General features: G+C 41.3%; 1 pseudogene; it reads right to left on the bottom strand.

Annotated features, from left to right (window-relative positions):
* Positions 1 to 16,028, bottom strand: part of LOC145395838 (glutamate receptor 1-like) — a 378,247-nt pseudogene that overhangs the window by 68,977 nt on the left and 293,242 nt on the right.

The following is a 16,028-nucleotide window of genomic DNA, read 5'->3' as shown; positions in this document are numbered from 1 at the left end:
GCCAAACATCATCAACAACCAGTCAGCCAGCCACCAACATTACCAACCGATCAACCAAATAACTAAACCAATATCAATACCAAATTTGACAACCAACCAACCTACAGGCCAACCAACCAACAAACCATCATCAACCAAACAATCAACCAGTCATATAACATAAACAAAATTAAGACAGCATCACTACCAAATTTACCAAGAATACAGTCACCAACCAACCAACCTAATCACCTCCAAGCAACCTCACTACCATCACCACCAACCAGGCATCAACCAATTAAACATCAGTCTCATATCTACCGACCAGGCATCATCACCACCTAACCAACCTAAACAACCAAACAACATCACTACCAACAAAACAACCAATTATCAACAAACATCACAATCACCATCAACAACCATCACTTTGGCTTCCATTCCTTTGGTCTTACATTTTCTCACTCTGATCTTACTCTCTCGCTTTCACTCTTACCTACTGCTCTCTCACACATCTAAATCTATCTTACATTCGCTCTCATTTTCACATATGCGCTTGATCTCAAACTCTTACACTCTCACTCAAATAAGGTTCTTTTGTTTTCCAATACTTCCACTCATTTTCACGGTTCCATACTCTCTCTCTCTCTCTCTCTCTCTCTCTCATAATTTAACCTATCTACCTGTCACCTAGTGGGCACTTTGGGATCTGTATATCTATGTAACTCTCTCTCCCATCCCTTTCCAATGTCATATCAATCTCCACCTAAGTGTCTCTGTCTTCTGCCTCTTCTCCCCTCTTATATAAATCGTAATCTAGGTGTTCGTGTATTTCCATATTTTTTTTCCAGGTATGTTTCCGTTAACGTGCGTGTTATTCCAACGAAAATAAATGTAAAAAAAAAAAGAACTCATTTTCCCTCTCCAACTTAACCTCTCGCATTTTCATCCACTCCTGGATTTCATTTTTTCCTAATTTTTCATCTCTCCTGTTTTTATCTCTCTCTCTCTCTCTCTCTCTCTCTCTCTCTCTCTCTCTCTCTCTCTCTCTCTCTCTCTCTCTCACACACACACACACACACTATCTATCTACCTACCCACCTACTACCTATCTATTATCTATCTATATATCTACTGTATCTGTATGTATGTAGGTATGCATGTATGTATTATGAACCGGTATGTATTCCATAATCCCTTACTCTTCCCTTCCTCCCCCTTTCCCTTTGCATTTTATTTCTGTCATTATTCTGCCATACAGACGCTTGGGATCATTATAAGTATGCTAACCAATGAACTATGGAGAGTGAGAGACTGACGAGGACAGTGTATGTGAATGAGGAGGTGGAGGGAGGGGAGAGGGAGGGAGAGGCCAAGGATGAGATGGAGAGATGGAATGGTGAGGTATATGAGAGTAGGAAATGTGAGCTGGGAGCAGGGCAATGAAGTTGCGGGGGACAGGGCGACAAGGAGGCGATTTGTTTGTGGCCACCCTTTACGAGATTAAGGCGTCTGACAATAGACAGACAGATGAACGTGCTTAACTGAATCCTTTGTGGGCCACGCGCTGATGGTAGATGTGAGTCCAGTACCAATAAAATAAGGTAAGTATGGAGAGGAGAAGGAGGAGGAGGAGGTGTAAGACGAGTATCCATAAAAGGAGGAGGAGGAGGAGATGAAAGTCGAGTATCCATAACATATAGGAAGAATAGAGGAGGGGGCGGAGGAGAAACTGGGAGAAGGAGGAGGAGGTAGGAAGAATAGGGAGGAAGATAGCACTGGGACGCAGAGGGAAGGTGAAGGAATAGGGAAAGTAGTAGAAGGAGGTAACAGTGAAGAAGAAAGCATTAGGAAGGAAAGAAGGGAAGGAGTAGAGAGAGAAAGAGGGGAGATGGGAGGTAACAAGGAAGAAGAGAACATTGGGAAGGAGGGAAGAGGAGAAAGGGTTTGGAAAAGAAGGGAGATAGGAGGAAACACGGAAGTAAAGCAATGAAATTAAAAAGGAAGAGGGAGGAAGAAGTATGTGAAAAATAATAAAATAGCGTGAAGGAGAAGAGAGAAGAAAAGGAGAACGCTCATGTAGTGAATGGAATATGCAGGCCATATGTAACCCTTCCAGCAGTCTGAAGACCCTGTGAGCAAAGTAAAATCGTCTGGAGGCAGCAAGAGTAAAATTAAAAAAAACGTCACCCTACTGAGGAGATATATCAATATATAATTATTCAAGTCATTCAAACACTGAACCTTATCCAAAAGCTCTCAAATTTCTATATAAAAAGGAAGAGAGCTGGAGAAAGAGGAAAGAGAAGTCAACGATGCTAAAAAAATGAGAGCTGGAGATAAAGAGAAACGAAAGAGACGGCAACGACGCAAACCTAAACGCATTACCATCAGCCAGACTTTCCTATCCGTAACCTAAAACTCATGGAATAGATACCAAAGACCAGGCACGTCTTCTCCTAAACTAAATATACTCGAAGGCTCCCCAGCACCTCTTCCTTGCCAGTGCATGACGTGTTCATGATGTGTCACTTTCAACCATTATTGATATCACCAGACGATCTCTTGCAGCTTTCAGAGCGACTTTTGGAACTGGAGGGCCTAGATATAGTCTTCATTAATCCCTACACGCAACACTGCAAAAGCACAAACACACGGAGACAAGTCAAAGAAAATATAAAGGTAAGGGCTGAGTACATGGGAGAAAAAAGTGGGTCCATAGGTAGTTGGCATTCTTGCACCGACCTCCACACTTACAATCATGTGTTATTCATAGGGACGAGCCCCCCTGATAACAATACACTGACTATTCCACTCACACGCACCCCAGCCACTACAAACTTTAGAGGAGCGTCCTGGCTTTTACCGACCCAGCTTAAGGCGTCAAAAGAGAAGAGGTGAGGTGGCGGTGGTGGTTGTGGTGCAGTGGAGGTGGTGGTGGTGTGAGGGACAGAGTTGTTTCTTTGTGTCTGTTTCGTCAGTATGGTTTTTCTGTGGTGATGGTGTGGTAAGGTAATGTTCCTGTGGTGGTGGTGTGGTAAGGTAATGTGCCTATGGTGGCGGTTGTGGTAGTGGTGTGGTAAGGTAATGTGCCTGTGGTGGTGGTGTGGTAAGATAATGTGCCTATGGTGGCGGTTGTGGTAGTGGTGTGGTAAGGTAATGTGCCTGTGGTGGTAGTTGTAGTAGTGGTGTGGTAAGGTTATGTGCCTGTGGTCGTGGTTGTGGTGGTGGTGTGGTAAGGTTTTGTGCCTATGGTGGTGGTTGTGGTGGTGGTGTGGTAAGGCAATGTGGTGGTGTGGTAGAATAAATGTGCCTGTGGCGGTGGTGGTGGTGGTGTGGTAGGTAAAGGAGCCTGTGGTGGTGGTGGTGGTGTGGTAGGCAAAGATGCCTGTGGTGGTGGTGGTGCTGTGGTAGGTAAAGGTGCCTGTGGTGGTGGTGGTGATGTGGTAGGTACAGGCGCCTGGGGTGGTGGTGGTGATAGGGTAGGCAAAGATGCCTGTGGCAGTGGTGGTGGTGATGTGGTGGGTAAAAGTGGCTGTGGTGGTGGTGGTGGTGGTGGTGGTGGTGGTGATGTGGTACGTAAAGGTGCCTGTGGTTGTGGTGCTGGTGGTGGTGTGGTAGGTAAAAGTGCCTGTGGTGGTGGTGGTGTGGTAGGTACAGGTGCCTGTGGTGGTGGTGGTGGTGATGTGGTAGGGAAAGGTGGCTGTGGAGGTGATGAAGGTGATGCGGTAGGTAAAGGTGCCTATGGTGGTGGTGGTGGTGGTGGTGGTGGTGGTGGTGGTGATGTGGTAGGTAAAGGTGCCTGTGGTTGTGGTGGTGGTGATGTGGTAGGTAAATGTGCCTGTGGTGGTGGTGGTGGTGATGCGGTAGGTAAAGGTGTCTGTGGTTGTGGTGGTGGTGGTGATGATGTGGTAGGTAAAGGTGCCTGTGGTGGTGGTGGTGGTGGTGGTGATGCGGTAGGTAGAGGTGCCTGTGGTTGTGGTGGTGGTGGTGATGATGTGGTAGGTAAAGGTGCCTGTGGTGGTGGTGGTGGTGATGTGGCAGGTAAAGTTGCCTGTGGTGGTGGTGGTGTGTAAGGTAGTATTGTGAAGCGAGTCTGTTTTTTCGTGGCTGTGATTATTTTGCGACGTATTGCAGTGGAAGAATTTGTGTTTGTCTGGTGCTGTAGGTTAACAACGGTGCGGTTGTGGATAAGACTCTGTGATTCTCTGTGGTATATTTTACAAGTCCTGGGTTTGTGATTCCTCGGTTAACAGTTTTTGAGGCAGAGATGGTATGGTGGTTGTGATGGTGTGGTAGGTATTGTGGTGGAGGCGGAGTTTTGTGTGTTTCGTTGGGTCTGTGTTTCTTCAGTAAAATATTTGTGTGTGTGTGTGTGTGTGTGTGTGTGTGTGTGTGTGTGTGCGTGTGTGTGTGTGTGTGTGTTGAATGGGAAGCCTTTCCACATATTTAATCTAATTATCTTGTGCAATAAGATTTTTTTTTTTTTTTGCTTTAACTTTTACATTCCTTTCGTTTTCCGTTCAACGATAAGTCACATCGAGTAACTATATCTATACTACTATACTGCACACACCTATGCTACTGATGTTCCCCCTCAACCTCACCAACGAGCAATATTTTCCCCTGTAATCTTTTCAAACCAGGCATTTTTGTAGATGTACTTCGAGCCTTGCATTTTTGTCTCTAATTTTTTTTTTTTATTACACCTCTGTCTCCAGCGAGCAATATTTCTTCTGCAATTTTTTCATCCCAAATCTTTTTTTTTTCTTGTGTGAGGTTATAATTCGTACCTAGCCTTTTTATACCTACTGCACTGTTTATACCGCCTTCCGCAAACTTGTGCTTCTGGTCTGTCTCTACCGCCTTCAACAGCCAATATTTCCCATTGTTAATTTCTGTAAATCATGCATTTTTTAAAATACACTTGGAACTCAATGTGTTTACAGTAAGTCTCTCTGTGATAAGCAGTTTTCTTATCTGTACACACCAATTCTGCTTGACTCCAACTTCTCATTTAACGAGCAATGTTTCACACGTTTTCAGTTGCAGTCTTTTCATCCTAGCATTCATCCATCATCCACTCTTTCATTGATACAACAGGAGTGTAGGGGCCCGGAGATAGGTTATTACAGGCGAGTAACCCGTCAACCTCTGACTGGCATTATGTGAGCAATAAACCTATCACAGGCTAAACGGCCTAAGTTACAGAGATGAGTACCGTGGCTAAGCGCCTCACACCACATGCCCCTTTACCTTACCATACCAGCCCTCGGATGTAAACCCTCACAGGCCACAACCGGTTGGAGAGTCTTAACCCACTAGACCACTAGCTATTTCTTTATATAATTACCATTCAGCGTAGTAAATGGTTTCCTAGTGTACAGGAAACCATGTGGCTTGTCATCCAGTGTAGGGTCAGCTAAAGGCAGTACTACATTGAGCGGATAGTGCAACCCTGCATCTACCACATTTCTTTACAATGATATATTTCATTACTAGTACTGTTACAGATATTTTTAATCTGTCTTTTCGCAAAAAAGTGCGATTGATTTTTCACTTTCCGTCTCCAGCCAGCAATATTTTCATTTTTCTTTCTCGTATTTAGCATTTTTCGTGGATAAATTTCGACCTTACCATTTTCTTTCAACATTTCATACTTTCCATTTCATTAATTTGCACCACTCTACTCTATCTCAGTGTAATTTTTTCATACTAGGAGTTTTACCTATCTTCTATCTTATCGAACAACTCATTCTCAATATAAGTTATTAATATTAGGAGTTTCAGTTTTTTTTTTTCCTCAGTTTTATTCACAGTACTCAATATCATCATTGTAATTCACTTGTACTAGGCGTTTTACGTTTTTAAAATCTTTTCATAATAATCACATCCTCAGTATAGTTTATTCATAACTGGTGCTATCCTTTTTTTTTTAGTCTTATATATATACTAATATTCTCAGTATAATTTTTTTCATACTAAAAGTTTTACCTTTTTTTTCAATCTTTCCCTACTAAATATATTCTCTGTAATGTTTTCATACTGGCGTTCTTCGTGGAGTCATATTTCTCAGCAGGTGCAAGCATCATTAAGACTACGACGACAATCCTCTGCCAGCTTTGTGTCCTGCCTTAGATACTTCTCCCTCCTCCCCAGATGACAGACGGTACTCTCTTTTCTCATGTTCTTGTGTTGTGTTCCATATTGCTATCACATTAAATAAATATTTCACATAACGCCTTCCATTGCCACAGCTGGTGAAGAAATGCGGCAGAATTTTTGCTCATGGCTTCACTCATTATCCATCCATTTTGCTGACTCTCTGATTCTACCGCTGGCTGAGTTACACATCCACCAAGCCCTACCGTTCAGTGTTATGGAGGTTGTTCGGAGCTTCGAAAACTATCTTTATACGGGTGACCGATGGTTTCACATTGAGCGTTGTTGCTTATCGCGATTTTTCTTTAGGCAATATTTTTGAACGGACAGCTTATTTCACGTTACATATTCTTCCTTCATGTCATAATTAAATTACTGGGCATGTACAACTATGAGTAGTTAATGGAGGATATTTTCATATTTTTCGTTCACGGTTTCATAATGTTGACGGATGGTTGTAAAGGTAGTTTTTTGATCGTGTGTTCATAAGGAAAATTTTGATATGCCACTGTTACTCGTGTATAAAATAACTAAATAACTAAATAAATAAAATAAAAATAAAGCTGCGAACCACCAACATCATGTCTTCGTTTGGTGTGAAACTTTAGTTAAGACATCCATTTAGTCAGGGAAAAAGAATACGGGTTACGTAGAAATAATCCCCAAATTCTCTCTCTCTCTCTCTCAGATCTCTTGAAAATCCGTTCCCAAGGTCCCAACAGTCCTCTTACGTGCAACACAGCTCCATATATCACTTTGTACAATTTTCCCCGCATCCCTTCCACGTTAGCTACTGAAATGCCTTATCATGATGTACTTTCTACCCTCTCTCACTGCTAGGTGATCCTCATCCACGTATTTTTCGTCCTTCCTATTTTCCCCCCACTATCCTCGTCTGTTCTTCCTATTTTTACTCCTACGATGGTCTCCCGTACAAGGAATTTTCCACAAAGATCTTTTGTACTCCTCTTGCCCCCCATGAGAGAGCTTTTACGTTTGGATATTTTTTCAACTTGTTTCCTGCGGAATTCTTCAACTTTCCTCCCTCGTGGTTTCTTTTAAATTTCACTTTGCGTATTTTTTATCTACCACCCATCGTTTTCTTCAATCTTTCACTTTATGCATCTCTTATCCAAGAGTCTTTCGTCCTTTTCCCGGATGCAAGATTTTTTTACTACGCACATATTTTTTCCTACGGCCGTTAACCCGTATTACACATTTTTCCCCTTTACTAATGCAAGCACAGCACTTTATAACCATCTTCCACTTTTTTTCGTTCCATAATTTTTCCTACTGTGTGTTTTACTTCCCAGTTCTTTCACACTCCACATTTTTTCCTGCAAGTAATCATTGGTAGTTCGTTCTGCCTTCCCCTCCTTTTTTTCAGTCATAATCTTTCACGATATGCTTTTTTTCCTTCTACGAAATCTCAGGATATCCGCATCCATCGCACCAACAGTTGCCATGGGTTACGCAAAAACCCACTAAATGATAAGATCCTTGATTTCCTTAGGCATTAATGTTTCGCCCACTTCAGGGTCTGAGAAAATAATGACCCTCACCTCTAAATGATGCTTTAAGGAACCAATTTGTCAGGCATTATAGCCATAATTACAATATTTCGCGTTACCTGTACTACTGTCGGTCACGATGTATATATGTATAAGTAGTATGTATGTATGTATGTAAAAAAAAAAAAAACTTCCCTGATAAACATTTTGAAAGGAAACTGTACACACACAACCTCAAGGGAGTCCAGTAGCTGCCATTCCGATCTTAGTCCTGACTAATACCCTCTGTGGGGATGCTTTGGCCATTTTTGTGCTCCTGCAACGGTGTGGTTTGGTGAAATGTGGGTGGCAAAGTGCACCGTGTTATGGCCTGGATTTAGATTTAGTAGTTAGGGTACGTTTGTATGAGAGAGAGAGAGAGAGAGAGAGAGAGAGAGAGAGAGAGAGAGAGAGAGAGAGAGAGAGAGAGGTAACGATGTCCTCTGATGTGTGCTTTGGCCACTTTTGTGTTCCTGCGACGGCGCCAACACGTCTCTTGCAGGGCAAGCATCTTCTATACCTCAAACATTCAAAACGCTTGTGTAATTCTACCCAACAACGAATATATCACGAGGCTTCACATTTTAACTTCTAATAACTCATTTTTCTTAGAAATACATGCAAATAAATAATGCAATTTCTCTGCACCCAATGTTGTGCACCTCCCTTATGTTCCATTTGTTTCTTGTCTACCTTCTTCGTTTCCTCATCATCTTTGTTTTTCCTTTCTTTTGTCCTATGCTCTTCTTTTCCCCTCATCTTCCTTGCTTCTGTTCTTTATTCCCATATCTTTTTTTCCCATTTTTTCTTCTGCTCTTGGCCCCTCATGCATACACACCACAGTCTGGATCCACCTCACCTTTTCTTATTATTATTCGTACTATTTCGCCTGCCTCCCTACTTTTTTCTCTCACATCTCCCATCTTCTCTCTTCTTTCCTGCCTTCTCTTCTCTCCTATATCCTTCTCTCCTTTTTCCCTTCTAGGAGCCATCTAATCCTTTCGTCTTCCTTATCTTCTCGTTTCTCCTATTTCTTCATCTCCTCCTTGACTGGCGTTATTTTTTCTTCTTCTGTCTCCCATCTGACCCTCCTCTCTTTCTTTTGCATTCTTCTTTTTCTTCCTCTTCCGTGTCTTTCTCCTCCTGTACCCCTTCCCTCTGTACACACACCATACCCAGAAGCCAACACAATTTTTTCTCTTCATCTGAGCCCTAGTTCTCCTCTAGTCTTCCTTCCTTTGTATCTTTTTTTCTTTCGCTTCTATTCCTATAACCTACTTTTTATTCCTCAGTTTCGTGGGTCTCCTCTTCCTCTCCTCGCCTGTCTCCCGTCTTCTCCTGCTCCTTGTTTCAGTCCCCTTTCATATCTCTTACATTCTTCTCTCCTCCCCGTTCATTCCGTTGTTTTCATTTATCTTCTCTCATTCATTTCTTTTTCTCCCTTTTCCCTTTCGTTTCTCTCTTGCGTTTTGTCTTTCATCTTCACCTCCTCTTGTTCTTTCTTGTTTTTGTATATACACCACCGTATAGACAACACGCTTGTAGCCATTTCATTCTTCTGTGTTCTTTTCTGTTCTTCTTCCTCTTCTTTTTGCTCTTCCTTTCATCTTCGTTTCCCATACTTTTTCTTCCTCCTTTCTTCTTTCATCTACCCCTTCTCGTTTCTCCCTTCTTGTTTCTCCTCTTTCTTCTAGTTAGTCGGTCTTTCATATTTCTCCTTTTACTCTTCCTTCTTGTGATCCCTTCTTTCTTATTCCTCCTCTTTCTTCTTTCTTGTGACTCATTTCTTCTCCTACTCTTGTTTCCCCATATACGTACACCACAGCCTCGGGCCATCAATCTCATCTGTCTCTCTCAACCCCCCTCTTCCTCTCCTTTCCTCCTTAGATTTTCGTCCCCTTTTCTTTTCCCTCCTTTCTCTCATTCTAGTTTCTCCTCTTCTCCTTTGTCTTCCTCTTCCTACTCCTCCTCGTTACCATTCATTTCTTCTCATCTTTCCCTTCTCCCCCTTACCTACCTTCTTCTTCTAACCTTTCAATTAATGTTTGTATCTTTCCTTTCCCTTTGGACTTCCTCGTCCCCCTTGCCTCCTCCTCCTCCTCCTCCTCCTTTTGCTGAACCCACAGGGGCGGCAAAATTTAGTGCGTGTCCCTAGCTGCTACTCACCCACTGTCACCCAATGTTTTGAATTACGAAACCCGGCTAGATGAAACAACAGTTTTATGAGCGTCACTTATGAGGGTTTATGATGAGGGGCGGGGAGTGTTGGAGGTGAGTCTGGTGTGATTCTAGTGTGTCTGGCTTGTGTTTAAGATGCGTGGGGTGTTCATTTGGGTTATGTCAAAGGGGCGTCTAAAAACAAACGACACCTTCTGTTATGTGCTGAGGTGGATAGAGTTAGGGTGGATGCGGCTATCAGATGTGTCCATTGTCTTATTCTACTCTCCTTAACCCGTTTTTCCCTTTTCTCTTCACTCTCTCTCTCTCTCCAGCAATCTCGACACCTCATGAGCCAATATCACAGTCGTCTCTGATATTCTTCCTTCTTTTTCCTCTTTACCATCTTTTCAGTTCGCATCTCCCCTCAACCCCCCCTCTCTCTCTCTCTCTCTCTGCCTTCCCTCTTCTATACCCCCTCTCCCCTCCCTCTTCTCTCCCCTTTCCTTTCCTCTCATCTCTTCTCCCTTTTACCTCGTTATCACCCTCCTCCCCTCTCTTCCTCCCACCAACAATCCCCACTTCCTGTGTCCCTATATATGTCTCACCTGATCCTCTCCTTCCCCCCGTCCCTCATGATATTCGCTTTATATATTCCCCCATGACCACTTCAAAGCATCTCTCTCTCTCTCTCTCTCTCTCTCTCTCTCTCTCTCTCTCTCTCTCTCACACACACACACACACACACACACACACACACACACACACACACACACACACACCTATACGGCAACTTACACACGTACACATTAAAGTTGGTAATTCGCAGACAAAATGTTGAATGGCTCACAGTCGAATTATTATGACTGACAGCCTGAAGGTGTGGGCAAACCTCTGTTTTCTGACGGTCACATGGTTACTATTTATTCATCAGTTTGGAATTCCAGACACGTATGAGGATCACTGACTATGCCTGCACTTGTCACGAGAGGAGGAAATTGTAGACTTCCCTAGAGAAAGGTTATCACATCTTATACTAAAAAATGTTAACCAATAACCATGTTGATGTCTTAATTTATTTTCAAGCTAGTTAACATCTCTCTCTCTCTCTCTCTCTCTGTATATATATATATATATATATATATATATATATATGAATATATGAGCCTCTGTGGTACAGTGGTAGAGTGAGCATTTTCGTTCATGGAAGAGCAAGGGTTCGCGCCCCGCCAGGGTAATAAACTTTGGGAGCCTTCTCTCGGCCACGTACTGCTTTGGCGGACATAAGGGGTGCTAGTTGAACCAGTGTCGCGTACTATAAAGTATGCTTGCACCCAGTCGGCTTGCTCGGGCCGATTACACTAGGTTCACAGACTACACACACATCGACTTCTCACCCTACATACAATCTCTACCTGACAGCCTAAGCCACTTGGTAGAGACACATAGGCTGTATCATCCCCACTTCGGTCGGGATAGGCCGGTCTTGCAGTGGACACTCAAACGGCCGATGATGATTTTATATATATATATATATATATATATATATATATATATATATATATATATATATATATATATAACACTGGAGAGGGAGGGTTCGCGCCCCGCCAGGGTAAAAAACTTGGGGAGCGTTCTCCTGGTCACGTAATGCTTGGCGGACATAAGGTGTACTGTGGTTGAACCAGTGTCGCATACTATAAAAGTATGCTTGCACCCAGTCGGCCTGCGCGGGCCGATTACACTTGGTTCACAGACTACACACACATCCAAAGCCACTCCAACACTACAATTACACTTACAAGCACTTCTCACCCTACGCACAATCTCCACCAGACAGCCTAAGCCACATGGTAGAGATACTGGCTGTATCGTCCACACTTCGGTTGGGATAGGCCGGTCCTGCAGTGGATATTCAAACGGCTGCTGCTGCTGCTGCTGATGATGATATATAGACAGTATATATATTTAGACACACACGAGCATATACTGTATATGATAAGTACGGGGTCGTCTGTCATTTATACACTCGAAGAGTTATAAAGGATACATGAGAGATAACGAGGCACAAAGTGGTGGTGAACTAGCCTAACAGAGATGAAAAAGGAGATAATATTAAGATCAAATTAAGATAATGAACGTCTTCCTTAGCAGCAGGTAAAGACCAAGATCCAGGTTCAACTGTAACGTGAATCTGGTGGACTGCTGACTGCAATCGCCCTTCTCCGACCGTCTATCCTCCTCCTTTCGGGGGAAGTTGCTGAGGGACGTTTGTATTGCCAGGCAACTTACCCGACCAGCCCCCTCCGCCTCCCCGATCATCATGCTGATGCAGAGGTGAAAGAGGTCACAGGACGCCTTGCAAGTAGTTTAACAAAACATTGATACGATCATGCAACTTCTACAACGAACCAGCGAATCTACGGACATCGTCTCCGAATTAAAAGCAAATTTCCACAAAAGCAGGCGAGACTCTACAAGATTAGCTTCAGTTCTACAGTGAATCCCTACAAAATACAGCCTACAATGCAAATAGTCTACAAGTCTACAAAACAACTCTATGATCTTCACGTAACTTCAAGCACCAACAAGAAGAATATAAAACAAAGCAAGTAAAGAAGAGGAAAGACCGAAGCAACAAGCACACCACTCTCTCCCGCCTGACGCAGAGGTCAAGACACGCAGCAAAACACCAGAGCCACATTTATAACGTGACTTACTTACCTTTCTTCACCCAGCTTAAGCATCGCTACTCAGTATTCACCACAGCTACCAGTGTGGGAAGCCGACGTCACCATGTGCTGAGACGACAACACGCCAATCAACCCGTGAAGAACAACACTATCACCACGTGCAACACCACTCACACCATTCCCACCACGGTAAAAATTAGTGAGTTACATAGTTACTTCATTTATACAATACACAATGATAGACAATAAGCTTCTGCACAAACATATAAAACGTGTTGTATAGTTACAGCTTAAATACACATACTTCAGTTATCTGCATAACTCAAACACTACATAATCACCAACAATAAATATTCTACACAGTATATATTCATTCACTTATTATAACATTTATTTACTACCAACGAGTGTTACCATTTATACCTACATAAAATACGTGTTTCATATATACAACTATACATTATTACATCTACAAAGTAATAAAGAAAATATACCATCACAGTTACTCAGTGAGCAATTAAAAGAACTCCATTAAACATTTATTAATTAAAGCTACCTAGTGGAAACATATAAATTAAGTTACAAGGTGAACTAAAAAAAAAAAAAAAAAAATGGCCAACACAAATGACGTTAGCAAGAGTGAACATCTTCAACACAATCGTGAAGACAATGATTTCCACACAGTGCTGACACACATATTACTCACGATAGGTACAGGTGAACAACAAGTCAGTGTATATAGTTAATACTGTATATAGTGTATATATTTTTTATATAAAATAACAAAATATGGGACTATATAATATCATTTTCAGTAATATCTGTGCAATATAAACTAAACTTTAAAAAAGTATCCCAAGGAAATTAGCCAGTATTTATGCAACCATGAACAACATGGGAAAAGAGTACACAAGCGAAGAAAAACAAACTATAGAAAATCAATACATACAAAAAAGAAAGAAAGAAAGAAAGAAAAAGTAAGAAAGAAAAGAGAGAAATAGAGTAAGATTACATAACAAACAAATGAAAATAAGTGTAAGTGTTACTACAAATGCCAAAAAACCACATAAACTACAAACGATATGAAACAATTATGTAACGACAAACGATTGCATTGTTACACTTTGCCAATTATGTAACAGTTGCATTAACAAGATGTAACTTTTATGTAACTTTAACTACAATTATGTAACTACAAACAATACTACAAACAATATGTACCATTTCTATGACAGTTGCATTAACAAGATGTAACTTTTATGTAACTTTAACTACAATTATGTAACTACAAACAATATGTAACAATTATGTAACGACAAACGATTGCATTATGTTACGCTTTGCCAATTAACAGTTGCATTAACAAGATGTAACTTTTATGTAACTTTAACTACAATTATAAGGCCAAGACACTTATGTAAGAGTTGCATTAACAAATGTAACTACAATTATAAGGCCAACACAATTATGCATTAACACAATATTTTGTAACAATTCATAAAATGTTACAATTATGTAGTACCACAATGTTAGTACAATATTATAAGTCATACAATTATAGCACAATTCTGTATTACCAGTATCATCATACAAGTTAGGTGAAATATTAGACATTACTAAAGTGATAACTCTATGTAATGTATAACGTAGCAGTATTACCACTGCACAATTATATGCGTACGTCTGTTGTACTTGCACGTCTTACAAAGTGTTATACAACAACCATTGCATTTATTCAAATATGTATACAACTTGTTTAAAATGTAATATTACTGAATAATCACTATTTACTAGGAATAATATATGTATACAATATTCATACAATTATGTTACTTTTACAATATTATGAATTTCACTTAATTAGCTTATAAGTTCATTATAATATATATATAATATGTATTATTATGTTAGGACTATTAACTGTCGATGGTACGCCATTTTCGCGTGACCGAGCATATATCGAGACTCCATATTATAATTACAATTCATAATAGATAGATAGATAAATAGATAGATAGAGAGACAGATAGAAGCAGGGAGTCAGATGATGAGAGGGTATTGTGTCTGCGAGAATCGAGCAGTGCTAAACATGCTTACACACTCTTAACTCGAGGAATGCTTATTAGGCACACGACAGCGCCTAGTGACCATACACACACATACACACATACTCATGCACAGGCTGCTAGAACTTTCCATCCACGAGGAACACACGTGACACACCCCTGCTACACCAGAATTTAGGAAAGAGAGCTCAGAGGGAGGTTAGCCACAGAACAGGCAGGAGCAGAAGGAGACAAGCCTTAGAACAGGCAGGTAATGGGGAGAAGGGCTTTGCAACTTGAGACAGAGAGAGAGAGAGAGACAGAGAGAGAGAGGGAGCGAGAGCGAGACAGAGACTTGTTAATATTTCCAAGACAAATAAAAATAGTCCCATACTATTCTTTACCTCTCCTGTCACTACATGACAAATGGGAAGCTACTCCAAGATATAAAAACCGCTCGTCCACAAGTCTCATAATGTATATAACTTCTCTACAAGTAAATACAAAGTCTTTTATGACATTTAGTCTTTATGACATTGCCACCCATGAAGGCATCCTTCTCCAACACCACCCATTCACTATGATGACGTATTTTTTATTCCTGTTACGTCTAGGCGTTTCTATTAAACTTATGCGAGACTTTTTGGACTTTTTTTTCCATTCTATGAACTAATTTTACACGCTTCCTTACCGTATCTAGGAAATTCTTGATTTGGTCTGGTTTGTTTTCTTAGTGTCAGGTTAGGTTAGTTTGTCAGCCAGTTTGGTTAGGTTTGTTTTCTGTCTATCAAGTAGGTTTGTTAGTCAGTCAGGTAATCTGTTGGGTTTGGTTTGGTTAGGATAAGTTAAGTCAGAGTAGAAAATAAGAAACACTGGAAGAATGCACATCCTGGGAAAATCAAACTCAGCACGGAATGCATCAATGGTATACAGAACGGAGATTTGGGAACTGGAGACGCTGGTTATAATTCCCGTTATCTCTCACTCCACGCTGATAAAAATCGTTTGGAGTAAGAACGAGAAATCTAAAACGCACGGTATTGGACTGAAAATGCTAATACTCACTTTGACGGTTCCCTGTTGTAGGTCGAGAGAGAGAGAAAGAGAGAGAGAGAGAGAGAGAGAGAGAGAGAGAGAGAGAGAGAAATCAAACACTCACTACACCCTCTTTGACGATCTCGGTGTTTAAGATCTCCAACGAAAGAGAGCAAAAATTACGAAATGAACGACGAGAAAGATAAAAAATAATGATAATGCACTATATACGATAAATTGCACACTCACTTTGACCGTCTCGCTGTTGAGTGTCATTTCCACCACGTCCAGTGAGTACAGCTTCCTCTTACCCTCGTCCGTGAAGCTGATGTTGCCTGTCAGTCCCTCCATCTCAACCTGCAACAACAATACCAAGATAATGCAAGAAACACACCAACAATACCAAG

Source organism: Coenobita brevimanus, chromosome 1, assembly GCF_032717465.1.
Source record: "Coenobita brevimanus isolate Jiangsu-jjx chromosome 1, ASM3271746v2, whole genome shotgun sequence".
Classification (NCBI taxonomy): Eukaryota; Metazoa; Arthropoda; class Malacostraca; order Decapoda; family Coenobitidae; genus Coenobita; species Coenobita brevimanus.
This window is presented reverse-complemented; position numbering and strand designations above follow the sequence as displayed.